Raw genomic sequence first — 21,501 nt, 5'->3', positions numbered from 1 at the left:
AACTTACCCCATTGCATTGTATTTATTTGTTTATGTGTCTGTTTCCCACTAGCCTAGAAGTTCTTTGGAATTATATCTTGTGCATCTCTGTACTGCAGGGTCTGGCATGATATCTGGCACAGGGTAGTCATATGGTAAATATTAACTGAATGAAAAATATAAGTTGCAGTCAAATAGTAAAAGTTCTTGTGTGGACTTATGAAATATGGACTTTGTTCTTTAGAACAGCATGGATCTGTTGGCTTTACTCTATTTTAAAATTCCTAAAAAAAAAATTCCTATATCTTAGTGAAGTATAGTCTTAATATCAGAAAAATATTGCACTCATAATCCTATCTGTCAATCACTTCAGCTATTTCCATTTTTCATGTGTCCTTTCCAAATTTTAAGCTATGCAGATATCTTAGGTAACTATAATTATAATGTACAAATAATTTAGTGTTTTGTTTGTTTTCAATATTAATTTATTCCACGTAGCTATACAGTCTTTATGGTTGTCATTTATCTTGTAAATTATCTCAATAGTCCACTCTCCTTCTTGGTTTAATATAATAGATATTATATAAAATGGTGCTCCATGCTGTTAATTATTAGAGCATTTGAACTTTTTCCCCATAAGTTTATTTAATATCAGTATAATCTGGTGAATTGTGTGTTTATAGTCCCTGATCATTTTTTCTTGGAAACTTCTGTGTTCTTTATATGATGTTAGTTTTTTTGTTTAACTACTTATTAAAAAGTATTTTCAGGAAATATTTTCAAACTTCTGAAATACTTTCAAACTAACAGGACAGTTTAAAAAATAATACAAGCCCCATACAGAGAACTCTAACATACCTCTACCCACCTACCCCCAAATACCTGGATCCACCAATTTTAACATTTGCCACATTTGCCCTTCCTTCCTTCTTTCCTTTCCTTCTCTTCCTACCTACCTACCTACTTACCTAGTTATCTAGCTATCAATCCATTTTCTGAACACTTCAGTGTAGGTTTTGGTTTTTTTTCTGTGTAGGTTTTATTCATCATACTTCTTGAACACTTATTACTGCCCTGTACATTTCCTGAGAACAATGATGTTCACTTATGTAACCACCTTAAGTTCAGTTATCATTGCTATAAAACTTACAGTCTATTTCAATGTTTTCATACGCCCCAAAGAACTGGAAGTATGGACTTGAAAAGATACCTGTACACAAGGTTCATAATGGAATTATTCACAATAGCCATAAAGTAAAAGTAACCCAAGTATCCATCAACAGATGAATGGATTAACAATATGAATATACATACAGTGGAATATTATTCAGCCTTAAACAGGAATGAAGTTCTCATACATACTACTATACTATTAGGTTGGTACAAAAGGAATTGCGGTTTTGGACTGTGAAATTTAAATCATTATAGCTAGGCTCAAACATATCTTCGTTAATCAAAATAGGAACCATTACAGTTAGCACATTTTGCCAAAGAAAAATGAGTTTATTACCGTAGCATAAAAATCTGTTCTTTGGGATTCCATGAACTCTTGGAAAGCATTTTCTGCATCCTTCTGGTTGTGGAAGCGTTTTCCCTGCAAAAAGTTGTTGAGATGCTTGCAGAAGTGGTAGTCGTCTGGCAAGAGGTCAGCTGAATATGGCAGATGAGGCAAAACGTCGTAGCCCAATTTGCTCAACTTTTGAAGCGTTGGTTGTACAACTTGCACTGGGAGTTGTCATGGAAAAAAATTGGCCCCTTTCTGTTGACCAGTGCTGGCTGCAGGCATTGTAGTTTTCGGTGCATCTCATCGATTTGCTGAGCATACAACTCAGATATAATGGTTTCATCGGGATTCAGAAAGCTGTAATGTATCGGACTGGGAGCAGACCACCAAACAGTGACCATGACCTTTTTTGGTGCAAATTTGGCTTTGGGAAGTGCTTTGGAGCTTCTTCTCGGTCCAGCCACTGAGCTGGTCATTGCTAGTTGTCGTATAAAATCCACTTTTCGTCGCGCGTCACAATCTGATTGAGAAATGGTTTGTTGTTGTTGACTAGAATAAGAGATAAGAGAAGATGACACTTAAAAATTATGATTTTTAAAATTTTCACTCAGCTCATGAGGCACCCACTTATCAAGCTTTTTCATCTTCCCAATTTGCTTCAAATACCAAACGACCATAGAATGGTCAATGTTGAGTTCTTCAGCAACTTCTCGTGTAGTTTAAGGGGATCAGCTTCGATGATTGCTCTCTCTTGGTCATTGTCAACTTCAGATGGCCGGCCACTACGCTTCTCTTCTTCAAGGCTCTACTGTTCTTCGCAAAACTTACTGAAACACCACTGCACTGTACGTTCGTTAGCAGTTCCTGGGCCAAATGTGTTGTGATGTTGTGAGTTGTCACCACTGCTTTATGACCCATTTTGAACTCATAAGAAAATTGCTCAAGTTTGCTTTTGTCTAACATTTCCATAGTCTAAAATAAATATAAAATGAACAGCAAGTAACAAGTCATTAGCAAAAAAACAAAGTGAGAAATGCACATTAAAATGATGTATAACATAACCACATTTATTTGAGAATGTATGCTAATATCAAACAAAATTTCAACAATGTAAAACTGCAGTTACTTTTGCACCAGCCTAATTCATGGATGAACCTTGAAAATACTGTGCTGAGTGAAGTAAGCCAGACACAAAAGAACAGATGCTGTTTGACTTTGTGTATATGAAATAAGGAAGTTATAAGATGCAAATTTATCGCGACAGAGTGTAGATTTCAGGTTACCAGGGAGGGAGGAGAGGGGAAAAGGGAGTTAATGCTTAAGGAGTACAGAATTTCTTTTCTGGGGTGATGGAAAATTTTGGTAATGGACAGTCGTGATGGTAGCACAATATTGAATGTAGTTAACATCCCTGAACTGTATACTTGAAAGAATTAAAATGGGAAATATATATATGTTGCTATCATAATTAAAAACATAAAAGCAAAATACAGGAGGGATAAATCTCAAAATAATGAAATTAATCACCCATAGGTGGTAAGGGATGTGGTGGGAATGATGGTTCTCTGAAGAAAAAAGTCTTTTTATGTAGTTTTGACTTCTGGATCCATGTTAACATTGTATATATTCAAAACATTAAATTAGGTACACAAGAATGGGCCAGACTTTAAAATTAAGTCCAAACATAAACCAGTAAACCTATTTAAGTGAATGACATAATCACACTGAAGGGGGTGGGGGAGAAGGAAAAGTTCTTTACAATATAATGCTAACAACTAAATGTAGAAAGAACAATGGAGTTAGAAAATCCTGGTATTATTTCTTCAGGCATGTATTATCAATGGATGCTAAACAATTTTTTCTAATTATTAATTTCTGGCATAATTGTATTTGGTTTGAGAACATGCTGTGATTACAGTCCTTTGAAATTGGTTCAGACTTGTTTTATGACCCATTTCTTGGTCAGTTTTTGTAAATGTCTGTTCTTGAAAAGAGTGTATGTTTTGTAGTTATTTAGTTCAGTGTTCTATATATGTGTTAGGTCAAGTTTGTGATATTCAAATCTTCTGTACATTACTGTTTTTTTTTTGTTACATAGTCTATCAATTACTGAGAGATACTTTTAAATCTACTATACTTGTTTTTCTGTTTCTTCTTGTACTTCTGTCAGTCTTGCTTCATGATTTTGAGGCTATTTTATGGGTCACACAAATTTATATCCTCCTGGTGAAGTGAATTCTTATTTACTATACAGTGACCTCTTTATTTCTAGTAAGGCTTTCTGTCATAATATCTGTTTTGTCTGATATTAATAAGGTGATCTCAGCTTTCTTTTGAGTATTTGCATGTGTTTTTAGCTAACTTCTTATTTTGAACCTTTCTGTAACTGAAACAAATCAATTTTATTAATACATATTAACAAAGCATGCAGTCTCTCCAGTGTTTACAATCAGTGGTAATTGGTATAATCACATAGTTGTGCATTAATCACTTCAGTCATCATTAGAGCATGCTAATAATTAATCCTCCCCAACCCCCCCCCCCCATGGCTCCCTCATCTGTTTGCTTGTGGTTTTTGCTCGTTGTCTTTTTTTTTTTCTTTCTTTAGGAGGCCCTGAGAACTGAACCCAGGATGTCCCATGTGGACAGCAGGCACTCAACTGCTTGAGCCACATCCACTCCTTCATTATTTCAATAATAATAATAATAAAAAAGTGACAGAAATTCATCACCTCTCAATTTGTCTGTGCTTCCTCTGCTGTACATAGCTGCTATTTCTGGCTATTCTTGCATGTTTATTTCTTTATGTTAAAGCAGTTTTATTGAGATATATTCACATACCATACAATCTATCCAAAGCATATAATGGTTTTTAGTATAATCATATTGTGCATTCATCACCACAAAAAATCTTAGAACACTTTCATTACTACAAAAAGAAAAACTCCGCATCTCTTAGCTGTCACCTCTCTATGTCTGTCTTTCTCCAGCCCTACATAACCACTAATATAATTGCATCTTTATAAGTTTATATTTACATTTTATACATATGGAATAATGCAATATATAGTACTTTGTGCATGGTTTCTTTAACTTAACATAATGTTTTTTCCTGTGTTTGATATTAACATAACATTAACATTTGTTCAGTTTCAAAGAAAAACAGTCATATATGCAATATTACCCATATTCATATTTTACATGAAGTTTTAGTATGTTATACAGTCCCATGTTACATTTTTTAGCTTTCCTTTTAGTAATTTACATGACTGTAGACTTTCCCTTTTAACCATTATTATAGCACAGCTATATACAAACATTATGTTGTGCTTTCGCCTTTTCATTTCCAAAGATTAACACACATCCTTTTTACCAATTCTGTACTAGTTAACCCTCAGCTTTCTATTCTCCAACCTTAATTTTCTGGTGACTCATTTCAGGTTATTAACTTCATGAGATATTTAGTTCATAATAGCATAATCTTATGGTATTTGTCCTTTTGTGTCTGGCTTGCTTCACTCAGCATAAGGTACTTCAGGTTCATCTATGTTGTCATATGCTTCATGACTTCATTTCTTCTTACAGCTGCATAATATTCCATCATGGTATGCATCATAATTTACTTATCCATTCCTTGGCTGATGGACACCTAGGTTGTTTACATCTTTTGGCAACCGTGAATAATGTGACTATGAGCATTGGTGTGCAGGCGTCTGTTCATGTCACTGCTCTCAGTTCTTCTGAGTATATACCCAGTAGTGGTATTACAGGGTCACATGGCAACTCTATATTCAACTTCTTTAGGAACTGTCAAACAATCCTCCACAGTGGTTGTACCATTCTACATTCCCACCAACAGTGAATAAGTGTTCCTAACTCTCCACATCCTCTCTAACACTTGTAGTTATTTGTCTTTTTAATAGTGGCCATTCTAATAGTTGTGAAATGATATCTTACTATAGCATTGATTTGCGTTTCCCTAATCATTAGTGATGTTGAACATTTTTTCTTTTTTTTTTTTTGCCATTTGTATTTCTTTTATGGACAGATGTCTATTCAAGTCTTTTGCCCATTCTTAATCGGGTTGTTTGTCTTTTTATTGCTAAGTTGTAGCATCTCTTTATATATCATGGATATTAAACCTTTATCAGAGATGTGATTTCCAAATATTTTCTCCCATTGAGTTGAGTGCCTTTTCATCCTTTTGACAAAGTCCTTTGAGGTGCAAGTGTTTAATTTTGAGGAGGTCCCATATATCTGTTTTTACTTTTGTTGCTTGTGCTTTTTTTTTTTAAAGATTTATTTTTTATTTATTTCTCTTCCCCTGTCCCCCAATTTGTCTGTTCTCTGTGTCCATTTGCTGCGTGTTCTTTGTCCGCCTCTGTTGTTGTCAGCGGCACGGGAGTCTGTGTTTCTTTTTGTTGCGTCATCTTGTTGTGTCAGCGCTCCCTGTGTGCGGCTCCATTCTTGGGCAGGCTGCGCTTTCTTTTGCACTGGGTGGCTCTCCTTATGGGGCGCACTCCTTTTGTGTGGCTCCCCTACACAGGGGACACCCCTGCGTGGCACAGCACTCCTTGCGCGCATCAGCACTGTGCGTGGACCAGCTCCACACGGGTCAAGGAGGCCCAGGGTTTGAACCTTGGACCTCCCATGTGGTAGGTGGATGCCCTATCCATTGGGCCAAGTCCGCTTCCCTGTTGCTCATGCTTTGGATGTAAGGTCTAAGAAACCACCACCTACCACAAGATTTTGAAGCTGTTTCCCTACATTTCCTTCTAGTAGTTTTGTGGTCCTGGCTTTTATATTTAGGTCTTTGATCCATTTTGAGTTGGTTCTTGTGTAGGGAGTGGGATGGGGATTTCCTTCATTTTTCTGGTTGTGGATATCCAGTTCTCTCAGCACTAATTGTTGAAGAGACTGTTTTGTGCCATTAACATAAGCTTTGTTGGTTTGTCAAAAACCAGTTGACCAAAGAGGTGAGGGATTATTTCTGGACTCTCAATTCTATTACTGATCGCTGTGTCTATCTTTATGTCAAATATCATGCTGTTTTGACCACTGTAGCTTTGTAATATGTTCTTCCCACATCACTTTTCTTTTTTTAGAATGTTTTTGGCTGTTTGAGTACACTTTCTTTCCAAATAAATTTGTAATTGCCTTTTCTATTTCTTTAAAGTAGGCTGTTGGAATTTTGATTGGTATTGCACTGACTATAAATCAGTTTGGATAGGATTGACATCTTCACGGTATTTATTCTACCAATCCATGAACACAGGTTGTCTTTCCGTTTGTTTAGGTCTTCATTGATTTCTTTTAGCATTGTTTTGTAGTGTTCTGAATATAGGACTTGTACTTCTTTGGTTAAATTGATTCCTAGGTATTTGAATCTTCTTGTTGCTATTGCAATGGAATTTTTCCCTGGATTTCCTCCTCAGATTGTTCAGTACTGGTGACATGGGCTGTATGTGTATTCAAGAATGATCTGGGCTGTGTGTGTGTATTCAAGCTTACCTAGTCCCTGGAAAGCCCCCAAGCCCCGAGAAACCGAAACTTAAACCTTTCATGCCAAACGCTTCTTAACCCCATCCCCCCATGCTCTCTGTATAAAAGCAACCTAAAAGACTGGCTTGGGGCTCAGTTTTTGGACTCAAGTCCTCTAGGCCCGGCTGGCTGTAGTAAACTTCCTTCCCACGAAAGTCTTGAGTCCTGGCTTTCAATACCATGATCATAGAATCCTCCTCAATGCTGCATTTCTGGGGGCTCATCCAGGATTGCTGAGAAAGTCTGAGACGGTAACATTTACTTGCCCCTCTCGGATCCCCTGTGGAGAGCGGGAGGGTCCAGGCTAACCTCCTGCCTAAGGCGCCCCTGGACTGTCTTAGTCCAGTATAAAGTAGGGGACTCCACCGAGGCCCTCTCGGGGAACTGGGACACCTAAAGGTCTGGAGGAAACCCTGGGAACAAAGTAGGGGAACTCCGTGCATCCGACAGGTAAGTTCCCCAGGGGCACAGTGTAGGGAAAGCCTGACTCTGGAAGGCAGAAGGGGAGCCTGATCACCTCCCAGGAAGACCCGAGTACTCCCAGGAGGGGAGGAAACTGTCTTCTCCAGGTCTGAGAAAAGGAAGGGAAAGAGGGTGGTTGTGTACATGTGACTGAGAATTTTGAACGTGTGAGATGCAAAGAACCTTTGTGGGGTGAGTGCGGAGTCCCAGTCTGTGGTTCCATAGCGACCTCATATGGTGAGAAGTAGTGGAGGAGCTCTGTTAAGGGCCCTTCATCTGAGACGGGGGTTTATACTGTCCTGCAATATTAAGAGGCACTCTAAGTCCCCATGAGGGGAGCAGCCAGAGATGGACAAAGTGAAAGACTGAAAGTGTGTTGCAGAGCCCTGATGCAGGGTGGGAACATGGGAAACACACAAAGTAGGACCCCACTAGGATGCATGCTGAAAAACTTTCCCCAAGCATTCCATGGGGACATATATGGCATAAGGTTCTGACCAGGAAAACAGAACCTATTGTGAGCTTGAATGGCCAACTTTTGGCGTGGGCTGGCCTCCGGAGGGCACCTTCGACCCCCAGATCATCGTAAGGTCTATGACATAGTGACTAGAAAACCAGGGCACCCTGACCCGTTCTCATACATTGATACCTGGCAGGACACTGTGAGTCAAAGCCCGCCACCTTATGCAGTTACTCCTACTGTGCCATTGCCGAGGAGTGAGGACAAGGTGCCTTCTCCGAGTAGCGCAGCCTCATCACCTTGCAGCCGCCTTCTCCAAGTAATGCAGTCTTATCACCCCCGCAGCCGCTGTTTCCACCAATCTCGTCCCCCGGCAGCATAGTGTTGTCCTCCCAGGCACAAGCACCGATAGTCAGGAAAGAGCCCTGAAAGACAACAACTCAGACCATATGGAGCCCCAGAAACAGGTGGAGCAGGGAGGGCCGTCTTACAGCTATCTCTCTGTGAAACCTAAGCTCCAATTTATTACCGTGCCGATGGCCAGGTCCAAGGAGGAAACCGAACATTCTTGCACCAACCCTTCACTACCACCAACCTCTTTAACTAGAAAAGTCACACCCCATCATACTCGGAGAAGCCTCAGGCCATGACAGATCTCTTCCAGTCCATCATACAGATCCACAAGCCCACCTGGGCTGACTACAAACAGCTCCTCATGACCTTACTCCACTTCGAGGAGAGAATGCAGGTCACACAAGGAGCCCAACCTGGCTCAAAGAGTACCCACCTGTGGGAACCCTGGACAGTGACCAATATGCCCGCATACAGTTCCCAGATGAGGACCCCTGATGGGATCCCAATGACGCAACCAGGCTCAACCTACTAGAAACCTTCCACAGGACCTTAGTCATAGGGTTCAGGGCTGGGAGCCAAAAGGCAGTAAACATGGCCAAGACCACCCAAGTCCTGCAGACAACTGATGAAAGTTCTGCTCAGTTCTACAAGCAGTTATGTGAGGTATTTCATGTATACATACCCTTCAACCCTCCCAAGAGCCAAACAATGGTCACTGCAGCATTTGTCACCCAATCACAGGCTGACATTTGCGTGGGTTCACCGGTATGAACATTTCCCAGCTCATGGAGGTGGCCACCGATGTAGAGACCAAGAGGAAGGAAAACCGGAAAATGAAAAAGAAAGCAGACCTTGTTGCAGCAGCAATAGTTGAAAGAACTAACCCCATGTCAAGGAGTATGACTGGGATGCCCCTTCCCCAAGGAGGGGCCACCCATCCCTAGGACAAAATCAATGTGCGTACTGCAAGGAGGAAGGGCACTGGAAACGGGAGTGCCCCAACATACCACTCGACCCCATTGCTTCCAAAAAGGCAGCCAAAACATTGGCCAGGAAAGCAAACGAGGTGCCGCAAACTAAACTCCAGGCTCACAGAAATTTGGAAGGAAAGTCTGCAAATCACCTCATCGCACTTGGCAGGAATAGAGGGCTCTGAGGAGGACTATTAGGACAGACCAGGCTCCTACTCTCTCAGCCCCATGGAGCCCATGGTCAGAGTCCAAATTGGGTGCTGCACCATACATGTGATGCTTGACACTGGAGCCCAACACTCTGTGGTGACCAGGCCAGTCAGGCCATTATCGAAAAGGCAGGCCTCTATCGTAGGAGCAACTGGTAAAAGCACTCAGCGGCCCTTCCTCCAAGCCAGAACCTGTAACATTGGGGGTACAGAAGTCACACATGAGTTTCTGTATCTCCCGAAATGCCCAGTCCCCCTCCTTGGTTGGAACCTGCTGTCTAAAACTACAAGCTCAGATTACCTTTGATGCCACGGGCCAATCCATGCTAACACTTGGATCATCAAAGCCTCCAACAGTGGTGCTAACCCTCCCTCTGCAGGAAGAATGGAGGCTGTTCTGCCTCCCTGAAGCTGGCCAATCTATACCCATATCGCTCCCCTTTGAAGATGCGCCCAAAGGCAAACCAACCCAATGACACATGCCATTCCCCCAGTTGTCATTGAAATAAAGCCCACTGCCAGCCCAGTGAGCATAATGCAATATCCTGTTCCACGTGAAGCTCAGGAAAGAATCCAGTTACATTTACAAAGGTAGCTGAACGAAGGCATACTAAGGCCATGTCAGTCCCCATGGAATACCCCATTCTTCCCAGACAAGGCCGATGGGGATTACCACCCACCCAGTCCAGGACCTGCGAGTGGTCAACTCAGCAGTAGTGACCCTACATCCGGTGTTCCCCAACCCTTACACTCTCCTCAGCTTAATACTCTGATTGGCAACCTACTTTTCATGCCTGAACCTAGGGATGCTTTCTTCTGCATTCGGGTGGCACCCCAAAGTCAACTGATCTTCGCCTTTACATGGGATGATCTGAGCTCCGGTGAAAAGCAACAACTCACCTGGACATGACTCCCTCAAGGATTCAAAAATGTTCCCGCTATTTTTGGACATGCCCTGGCCAATGACCTTAAGTCCTTTGAACTGAAAAGCCATAATTGTTTCCTTCTCCAATATGTAGATGATCTCATCCTCGGAAGTCCCACCTACCAAGACTGTGCCAGTGGAACCCATGCTTTCTTAAAGCATCTGCAACAAAAGGGTTAATGAGTGTCCGAAAGGAAGGCCCAAATGTGCCTGCCTCAAGTCAGATATCTGGGTTACAGGATAGCACAGGGGCTCTACAAATTGGGACCCGAAAGAAAAAAGGCAATCTGCAGCCTCCCTGAGCCTAGCACTTGCTGAAAGCTACAAGAATTCCTTAGAGCAGCCGGATTCTGCCACCTTTGGATCCCTAATTTTGGAGTCCTCACACACCCTCTATATGAGGCCACAAAGAGGGGAGATCATGAACCCGTGGTCTGAGAGAGCCCACAGAAAACCACCTTCACCGCTCTCAAGCAGGCCCTAATGGAAGTACCGAGCCTTGGGCTTGCAGATCTTAACCATTCTACCTCTACATCCATAATTGCCAGGGCATCACAGTAGGGGTACTCACTCAGTACCTGGGTTCCTGGCAAAGACCTGTAGCCTACCTGTGCAAACAATTGGACCCTGTAGCCCAAGGATGCCCTCATGCCTACAAGCTGTAGCTGCTGCAGCAATGCTAACAATGGAGGCCATGAAATTAACTCTTGGACAACCTCTGATTGTCTGAGTTCCACACGCAGTGGTTATAATCTTAGAAACCAAAGGAACACACTGGCTCACCAACAACTGCCTGGTCAAATACCAAACCTTACTATGTGAAAACCCATCCATTCAACTGGAACTTGTGAAAACCCTGAACCCTGCTGCTCTCCTGCCTGTCGAGTTGGGAACTCCTACCCACAGCTGTATTGAAACATTGCAAGAAATGTATTCCAGCAGGCTGGACCTTCAGGACCAGACATTGTCCAACCTTGACATGAAATTCTTTACAGATGGGAGTAGCTTTGTCCAAGAGAATGACCGACAGGTGGGCTATGCCGTAGTAACCTCTGAGTCAACAGTAGAAGCCCAGCATCTCCCAGACAACAGCTCAGCACAAAAGGCTAAACTCATCGCCCTCACCCAGGCCCTACTACTTGCAGCTGGAGCCAGGGTCAACATCTATTTAGACTCCAGATATGCCTTCCTAACCTTGCACACACATGGAACCTTGTATAAATAAACAAAAGGGACTCATCAATTTGGGTGGTAAAGACATTAAACACGGCACCCAAATTCTTGAACTGCTGGCAGTAGTTTGAGAACCTGCTGAAGTGGCTGTGATTCACTGTAAAGGACACCAGACAGGCCATGGTCCGGTGGCCCAAGGAAACCGAAGGGCAGATGTCAAGGAAAAGAAAGCAACATGCGAAGAGACTGACCGAAGGCCTAATTGCTGCCTTCATCCCTCAACCTATAAATTACAGAACCTTCAGTATACACAACCTGCCCTTGTTCCCCAATCCCTAAATCACTGGCAACTGCAATACACTCAAGCTGAAAAAGAATGGATGCTGGCCGAGGGTGGAACCCAGGGAACATACAGATGGTAGACACTGCCCGATCCCAGAATAGTTGTGCCTCAGATAGCTGCAACCACAGTAAAAGTCTACCATGAAGGCTCACACTTAGGAAAAACTCATCTTAGAGAAGCATTGGAAAGATTCTTCTACATCCCAGGTCTGGCTGCTATCACCTATGCCATATGCCAGCAGTGTGTGACATGCAAAAATAACTCTCGCCAAAGACCCAGGGGAGCCCCAGGAATCCAGCGAATCAGCAGCCTGCCTCTTGAAGATCTAATAGTTGATTTCACCAAAATGCCACTATCTGGAGGCTACAAATATCTCCTAGTCTTCATTTGTACCTTTTCCAGCTGGATGGAGACCTTTCCCACTTGAACCAAGAAGGCTGAGGAAGTGACCAAAGTTCTGCTCAGGAAATCATCCCTCGCTATGGGCTACCCTTCTCAGTTCACTCTGACAACGGACCCACCTTCGTTTCTGAGATGACCCAAAAGATTGCCGAAGCACTTGCGCATCCAGTGGAAACTGTACTCTGCTTACCATCCTCAAAGCTCAGGAAAAGTAGAGCAAATGAACTGCACAATAAAGACTTATATTGCCAAAATCTGCCAAAAACTGGACTAACATGGGTGCAAGTGCTCCCAAGTGCCCTCCTCCAAGTTCAAGCCAGCCCAGGCCAACAGCTGGGCCTAACCCCTTATGAAATTCTCTTTGGGAGGCCCCTGCCCCCTTAATCCGAAATATAGAAGGGGCCTCAGAGAAAGAGGGAGCTTATCAATAGCTTAGCAAATGATCATCTTAGGAAAAACCCTACGAAACTACATCACTGTGTCCAAGAAAGGGATGGCATTAGCCTAAGCAGCTTTGTATACCTGTACCAACCAGGAGATGCAGTCTGAGTCAAAGACTGGAAATCAGCCCCGCTAACCTCTCGATGGTGAGGACCCTATCTTTTCATTTTGTCTATCCCTACTACAGTTAAGGTGGTAGAAATCACCCCATGGATATACCATAAGCTGGGTCAAACGAGCTGCCCCAGAGTCTTGGACTTGTGTTCCGGATAACCACAACTCAACCAAACTCATCTTGTGAAAGGACAAGATGCTGAGCCCTGCTCCAGTCACACCCTGGAAACTGATTGGTCTACATATAACTGAAAATCAGGAGTCCAGTCCAGTCTTGGTTAAAAATGTCCCATTGCCTACTCCCCCTAATTCTGGCCCTGACCCTCCCTTGGTCCTGGGTTGATGCCACAGAGTGTGGACTATGTATCCAACAGGTGTGAACAGGGGCCCATGTCAATAATACATTAATATATCATAGCCATTACACCTGTAAGGGCCATACTACCACCTGCCAGTTTCAAGAAGTCTTTATAGTGTCTGTAACATATCTGGCCAAATAACCTGCTTTGACCCCAAGGCCCCAGTGGTCTCCTGTTAGTGGAAAGTAAGAGTGTCTAGTCAATATGGGATGCTGCTTAATTCTACCCCAGTCACTAGCCCAAACCAACAAGTGTCCCTCCTGTTCAATACCTGTCAAGCCATAAACTCTGGTAAATGGAGCAATTGTGGAGGGCTCAGCTGGAAACAAGAGTATACTTATAGCAATAACTATTTGTGTCATCTGAACAGTACCTGTTCCCGAGAAATCAAATAAACTTGTCAAATGCTAAGCCAGCTCTTTTGCCCTTACTGGACCTGTGTCATGTGGGCAACCTGGCACCCAAACGGGGATGGCTGGTACATGCTCAGCAAAAGGCATAAAGCCACCCTCAGTCAAGGAACATCACCACCCAACTGCTCCCTCGGACAGTGTAACCCCTTAAACCCTACCATCCTAAAAACCTCCGCCAAACTCAAGGAAGGGAATTCAGATGGGACTTCTCATTTATGGTAAAGGAGTAGACCCAGGAGTCTATATCTGGGTCGAGTACAGGAACACTCACTCACAAGTAAAGCCCACTCTGTGTTCCACTCCTTTTATGAAGAGATAGAAAAGCCCTTTTCCATTCCACAGGTGGGAAAAAAACCTCTTCATAAGCTTAGCCAAAACTATAAGAGCAACCCTAAATGTCTCCTTATGCTATGTATGTGGAGACACTAATATGGGAGACCAATGGCCCTGGGAAAGTAGAGAATAGTCCTTCAAGATGGTGTGTGGCCCCTGCAAACTTCTGTCATAGGAAGACATTGCACTTCAAGGGTATGCCTAAACTCCTCTATACCTGTCAGAAACCTAACATGTACAGGGGGATAATTTCAAAATCACACCACCAACAGAACGGAACCCTGGGGAAAGTGGAATGAATCTAACCTCATTCTCATAAACCATACTTTTCCCCAAATTAATTGCAGTATGGAACTCCACTGCAAGAGGCCCCTTTACCGCCCAAACAGTCTGTACTGGATTTGTGGGAAGGTTGCATTCCGAGAGCTTCCCTAAAACTGGTGTGGCACGTGCATGCTTGGTACAATAAAGCTTTCCTTCTTCCTAATTCCCTTAAAGGAGGGAGAAATGTTAAGCCAACCAGTGTACCAGGAAATGAAAAGGGAAAAAAGTGCTGTTACCTCTTGGACAGATAATGAATGGCCCCCCAAACATATAATCCAGTATTATGGGCCAGCCATATGGGCAAATAAATGACGGTGTGTGGGGCTACCATACCCCCATTTACGTGCTAAACCGTATCATCCACCTGCAAGCAATAGTAGAAACAATAACTAATGTAACTGCCCATTCTCTAACCTTGCTAGCCCAGCAACAAACCAAATTCAGGAATGCCATCTACCAAAACTGCCTCACCCTAGACTTCCTTTTGGCAACTGAAGGAGGGGTCTGTGGAAAATTCAACCTTTCTAACTGCTACCTCAAGCTAGACAGCACTGGAAAAGTTATCGAAGAGATTGCAAACAAAATGGTAAAGGTTGCCCATGTTCCAGTGCGAACTTGGAATGGTTGGAATCCAGGTAGTCTCTTCAGGTGGTGGCAGTCAATAGCAGGAAATTTCAGACTTATAGTGGGGATAGTTGCCTTCCTCATAGGAGGATGCACCATACTTCCTTGCCTCCTCCCCCTCATCATAAACAGGGCATGTACCCAAATAAATAGTGTGGTAAAAACACAAACAGCCGCCCACCTCATGGCCCTGTATACATACCGTCCAGTCTAGGAGGACTCTGAAGACAGTGATGCCGAAGTTTAATGAATCTAAGCAGGAATCAAAGGGGGGAATGATATGGGTTGTGTGTGTATTCAAGAATGATATGGGCTGTGTGTGTGTATTCAGGCTTACCTAGTTTCTGGAAAGCCCCTAAGCCCCAACAAACCTAAACTTAAACCTTTTGCACTAAACGCTTCTTAACCCCACCCCTCCCATGCTCTCTGTATAAAAGCATCTTAAAAGACTGGCTTGGGGTTCGGTTTTTGGACTCAAGTCTGCCGGGCCTAGCTGGCTGTAATAAACATCCTTCTCACAAAGGTCTCAAGGCCTGGCTTTCAATACCGTGATCATAGACGACTCCTCTGTGCAGAGACATTGTTGATTTTTGTGTGTTGATCTTGTATCCTGCTACTTTGCTGAATTTATTAGTTCAAGTAGCTTTGTTGTAGACATTTCAGAATTTTCTAAATATGCGATCACGTCATCTGCAAGTAGTGAGAATTTTACTTCCTCTTTTCTTATTTGGATGCCTTTTTTTCCCTTGTCTAATTGCCCTAGCTAGAACTTCTAGCACAATGCTGAATAACAGTGGTGACAGTGGACATCCTTATTTTGTTCCCAATCTTAGGGGAAATGCTTTCATCCTTTCCCCATTGAATACAATGTTGGGTGTGGGTTTTTCATAAATGCCCTTTACCGTACTGAGAAACTTTCCTTTTATTCCTATATTTTTAAGTGTTTTTATCAAGAAAAGATGCTGGATTTTGTTGAATGCATTTTCTGCATTGATTGAGATGATCATGTGGGTTTTTTCCTTCAATTGTTAATGTGGTATATTATGTTAACCCATTTTCTTATGTTGAACCACCCTTATATACCAGGAATAAATCCCACTTATTCATGGTGTTTAAGTTTTTTGATATGCTGCTATATTCTATTTGGAAGTATTTTGTTGAGAATTTTTGCATCTATGTTCATTAGAGAGATTGGTCTGTAATTTTTTTTTAAAGATTTATTTATTTATTTATTTCTCTCCCCTCCCCCCCACCCGGGTTGTCTGTTCTCTGTGTCTGTTTGCTGTGTCATCTTCTTTGTCCGCTTCTGTTGTTGTCAGCGGCACGGGAATCTGTGTTTCTTTTTGTTGCGTCATCTTGTTGTGTCAGCTCTCCGTGTGGGCGGCACCATTCTTAGGCAGGCTGCACTTTCTTTCATGCTGGGTGGCTTTCCTTATGGGGCACACTCCCTGCGCGTGGGGCTCCCCTACATGGGGGACACCCCTGCGTGGCACAGCACTCCTTGTGCGCATCAGCACTGCACATGGGCCAGCTCCACATGGGTCAAGGAGGCCCGGGGTTTGAATTGCGGACCTCCCATATGGTAGACGGACGCTCTAACCACTGGGCCAAGTCTGCCGCCCTGTAATTTTTTCTTATAGTGTCTTTATCTGGCTTTGGTTTTAGGGTGATGCTGATTTCATAAAATGTATTGGCAGCAAATGGACACAGAGAGCAGACAATGGGGGGGAAGGGGAGAGAAATAAAATAAATGTTAAAAAAATAAAATAAAATAGGTTGGATAATTTTCCCTCCTCTTCAGTTTTTTGGAAGAGTTTAAACAGGATTGGTGTTAATTCTTCTCGAAATATTTGGTAGAATTCATCTGTGAAGCCATCTTGTTGGGAGATTTTGATGACATATTCAATCTCTTTAAACTCTGTTAGTTTAAGGTCTTGCATTTCTTGGTGGTGTCACTGGGTTGTGCCTTTCTAAGAATTTATCCATTTCATCTATGTTTTCTAGTTTGTTGGCATACAATTTCTCATAATATCCTCTTATGATCTTTTTTATTTCTGTGAGGTCAGGTGTAACTTCCTCTTTCATTTCTGATTTTATTTATTTGCATTGTCTCTCCTTTTTTGTTAGTCTAGCTAAGGGTTTGTTGATTTTTTTTCTCAATTTCATTTACTTCTGCTCTAATCTTTATTATTTCTTTCCTTCTGCTTGCTTTGGGAATGGTTTGCTGTTTTGTTTCTTTGTTTGTTTGTTTCTAGTTTCTCCAGTTCAGTTAGATATTTAATTTTAGCTCTCTTTTTAAATATAGGTGTTTAGGGCTATAAATTTCCCTCTCACGCTGCCTTCACTGTATCCCATAAGTTTTGATAAGTTGTGTTCTTGTTTTCATTCACCTAAGTATATTTACTGATTTCACTTATAGTTTTTTCATGACCCACTGATCATTTAGGAGTGTGTTGTTCAGCTTCCACATATTTGCAAAATTTCCCCTTTCATTCTATTATTGGTTTCCAGTTCTATTCCATTATGATCTGAGTAGGTGATTTGTATAATTTCAGTCTTTTTGTTTTCATTGAGACCTTTCTTGTGACTTAACCAGTGGTCTATCCAGAGAAAGATCAATGAGCACTTGAGAAGAATGTGTAACCCACTGATTTGGGATGCAACATTCTGTATATGTCTGTTAGGTCTAGCTCATTTATCTTAAGTTCTCTGTTTCCTTGTTGATCTTCTGTCTCACTGTTCTATCTAATGATGTGAGTGGTGTGTTGTAGTCTCCAATGATTATTATAGAGATGTCTGTTTCTTCCTTCAGTTTTGCCAGTGTACCTCATGTATTTTAGGACAACCTGGTTAGGTGCATAGGTATGTATGGCTGTTATTTCTTCCTGGTTGATTGTCCCTTTTATTAATATATAATGGCCTTCTGTATCACTTATCATTTTTTTGCATTTGAAGTCTGTTTTGTCTGATGTTTGTACAGTTACCCCTATGTTTTTTGGTTACTGTTTGCATGGAGTATCTTTTTTCAAACTTTCACTTCCAGCCAGTTTTTATTCTTAATCTAAGGTGAGTGTCTTGTAGGCAACATATGGATGGCTCATGGTTTTTCATCTATTTAGTCAGCCAGTATCTTTTGATTGGGGAGTTTAAACCATTCACATTCAATGATATTACCGTAAGTGCATTATTTACTTTCACCATTTTATTCTTTGGTTTTCATATGTCATATCTTATTTTCATCTGTCTTTTAACTCTTTTGGTTACCCTTTCTACTATTCTCAAATTCTGTACTCTCCTCTAAGCCTCTCTCTCTTGTCTTTTTCTTTTGGGCTGTAAGGATGTTTTTAATATTCCCTGCAAAGCCAGATTCTTTTTCACAAAATCTCTTAGTTTTTGTTTGTGACTATTTTAAACTCACCTTCATATATGAAGGACAGTTTTGCTGGAAAATGAATTCTGAGCTGGCAATTTTTCTATTTCAGTAACCTAATTGTATCATATTACTCTCTTCTTGCCTCTATGGTTTCTGATGAGAAATCCACACTACCTCTTACTGGGCATCCCTTGTATATTTGCTTCTCCTTTGCTGCTCTCAAAATTTTCTCTATCTTGGAAGTTTGATGTTCTGAGTAGTATGTGTCTTGGGGTCGGTCTATTTGGATTTATTCTGATTGGATACACTGTACTTCTTATACATGTGAGTTCATTTCTTTTGTGAGAGTTGGGAAATTTTCAGCCATTGTTTCCTCAAATACCCTTTCTGCCTTTTCCCTTCTTTTCTCCTTCTGGGCTCCCATGACATGTATATTGTTGCATTTCATGTTATCATTCAACTCCCTGAGCCCCTGCTCAATGTTTTCCATTGTTTTTTTTCCAATTTTAGCTGTCTTCTGTATAATTTATTCTTCTACCATTTCGAGTCTGCTGTTGTATGCCTCTAATGTGTGTTTTTTTTAAAGATTTATTTATTTATTTCTCTCCCCTTCCCCCCTGCCCCTGTTGTTTGTTCTCTGTGTCTATTTGCTGCGTGTTCTTCTTTGTCCACTTCTGTTATTGTCAGCGGCACGGGAATCTGTGTCTCTTTTTTATTGCATCATCTTGTTGTGTCAGCTCTCCGCGGCACCACTCCTGGGCAAGCTGAACTTTCTTTCACGCTGGGCAACTCTCCTTACGGGGTACACTCCTTGCATGTGGGGCTCCCCTGCCCGGGGACACCCCCGTGTGGCAGGGCACTCATTGCACGCATCAGCACTGCACGTGGGCCAGCTCCACACGGGTCAAGGAGGCCCGGGGTTTCAACCGCGGACCTCCCATGTGGTAGACAGATGCTCTAACCACTGGGCTAAGTCTGCTTCCCTCTAATGTGTTTTTAATCTCACCTATGGTATCTTTCTTTCCCATGAGCTCTGTTACTTTTCTGTTTACATTTTCAGATTCTTCTTTATACCCGCTCAGTGTCTTCTTGATGTCCTTTATCTCTTTAGCCTTGTTGTCTTTCAATTCATTAATTTGATTTTTATTAAGATTTATTTTATTTATTTCTCTCCCCTTCCCCCCGCCCGCCCCAGTTGTCTGTTCTCTGTGTCTATTTGCTGCGTGTTCTTCTTTGTCCGCTTCTGTTATTGTCAGTGGCATGGGAATCTGTGTTTCTTTTTGTTGTGTCATCTTGTGTCAGCTCTCCGTGTGTGTGGTGTCATTCTTGGGCAGGCTGCACTTTCTTTCATGCTGGGCGGCTCTCCTTATGGGGTGCACTCCTTGTGTGTGGGGCTCCCCTACGCAGGGACACCCCTGTGTGGCATGGCACTCCTTGCACGCATCAGCATTGCACGTGGGCCAGCTCCACACGGGTCAAGGAGGCCTGGGGTTTGAACCGTGGACCTCCCATGTGGTAGGCGGATGCCCTAACCACTGGGCCAAGTCTGCGTCCCATCATTAATTTGATTTTAGAAATTAGTATGAATCCCATTGATTAGTTGTGTCAAATCCTTTGTCTCTTCTGGGGCTTTGATATATTCCTTTGCTTGGGCCATTTCTTCCATTTTCTTATGTGCTTTTAACTTTTTGCTGATGTCTAGGTATTAGATTATGATGGTGAGTTTACTCAGATGCTCAATTTCTCTTTCGTAAGGCTTTAGTGGTGGGAGGCTGTGTGTTACTGCTGTTCTTTGATTCTTGGTTCAACTTCTGGGCCTTTACAGTTGTCCTTGTTAGTTGCTTGACTCTGGACCCTGGACCCACTAGTAGGTTGCAGATCCACTTCCAAGGGCTTGAGGAGGGAGGCTGTAAAGACTGGAAAAAGCCTCTTTTTTATACTTTTATTTCCATACACACATTTCCTTGGTCAGCCAGCAGATGGCACTTTTCTGCCAGCCTTCCATTTCAGAGCCTGGTCGGAGTGTGAATCCTGCCTGGAAGCTAAGAGCCTTGTGATTCAAACTTCCTCAGAGGTTGTTCTCCAACCTTTGCTGGAAGCTTCCTCTCCTTTCCTGATTATGAAATAATTCCACTTCCCTCTGTGTCCTTAACAACCAGTCCTGGTCACTAGGGAGTGTGTTTGAGAGGGTCTGACCTCTTTAGTTCCCTGTGGGCTCTCCCAGGGCAAATAATGGTGCAGCCCCCACCCAGCCTGGAAGGGCTCATGGGACCCAGCAGACCAAATTTGTAGGTGAAAAACTGGGTCAGCCTTAGGCTGTGTCCCTCTCTCCTGTTTCCTGGGAAGGTAGATCCCTATGGATCCCTGCAGCCGCCTTTGTATACACCTGCCCTAAGGTCTGAGAATTCAGAGTTGTCTGTGATGTGGGGGAGGGCACCAGCAGCTGCATCTGCAGCTTTAACTCCCAGTTTTGACGTCAAGATTCTTTTTCTTTGACCCTTTCTTTTTTGGGCAGTGTCCAACCTTCCCTTGGTGTCCTAAACCCCAGAACATGTTTTCAGGCCATTTCTGCTTGTCCTCTAGCTCTTTTTCCGGGAGAAGAAAGAGTCCTGTGCTTCCACTAAAGACTTAGTCTGTTTTTCTGTATCTTTTTTATATAACTCTCTTTATGTATAAAGAAATATATAAATACGTTTTTATAGCTTTCTTTTAGGTAAGGTTTTCTTTTAAGAAAAAAAGTTTCATTTTCCCCTTCTACTATATTTTAAGTTACACACTCTGTTTTTATTCTTTAGTAGTTATCCTAGAAATTATAACATGAATATTTATCTTGTCAAAGTCTAAAATTAATAATACCTTTACCCTCTTCTCACACACTGAAAGACTGTGGAATACATTAACTCTTTTTACCTACTCTCTGATTTATGCATTATTGCTCGATATTTTAACTTTTTTTTCCCAACCACACAAGACATTATTTTGGTTGTTTTTTGCAGGTAGGTTTGCATGTATTTAACTGTATTACAATTTATTACTTTCTTTGTGCTTTGTTCCACCTATTGTCTGAGGTCTTCCATCTAGTTTCACTTTTTATCCTTTAGCATTTAAGTTATTGAGAGTCTGCTGGTAGAAAACTATTGGTTTTTGTAGTTAAAAAATGTCCTTATTTTCTCTTAATTTTTTTTGTACATCAGCTT

General features: G+C 42.1%; 1 protein-coding gene across 2 annotated transcripts in view; it reads left to right on the top strand.

The window, feature by feature from the left end:
* BLM (BLM RecQ like helicase) overlaps positions 1 to 21,501 on the top strand; it is a 112,329-nt gene that overhangs the window by 2,125 nt on the left and 88,703 nt on the right. The window lies entirely within an intron of this gene.

This window comes from Dasypus novemcinctus, chromosome 3 (assembly GCF_030445035.2).
Source record: "Dasypus novemcinctus isolate mDasNov1 chromosome 3, mDasNov1.1.hap2, whole genome shotgun sequence".
Classification (NCBI taxonomy): domain Eukaryota; kingdom Metazoa; phylum Chordata; class Mammalia; order Cingulata; family Dasypodidae; genus Dasypus; species Dasypus novemcinctus.
Note: the sequence above shows the minus strand (reverse complement) of the source record. Positions and strands in the feature narration are given on the sequence as shown.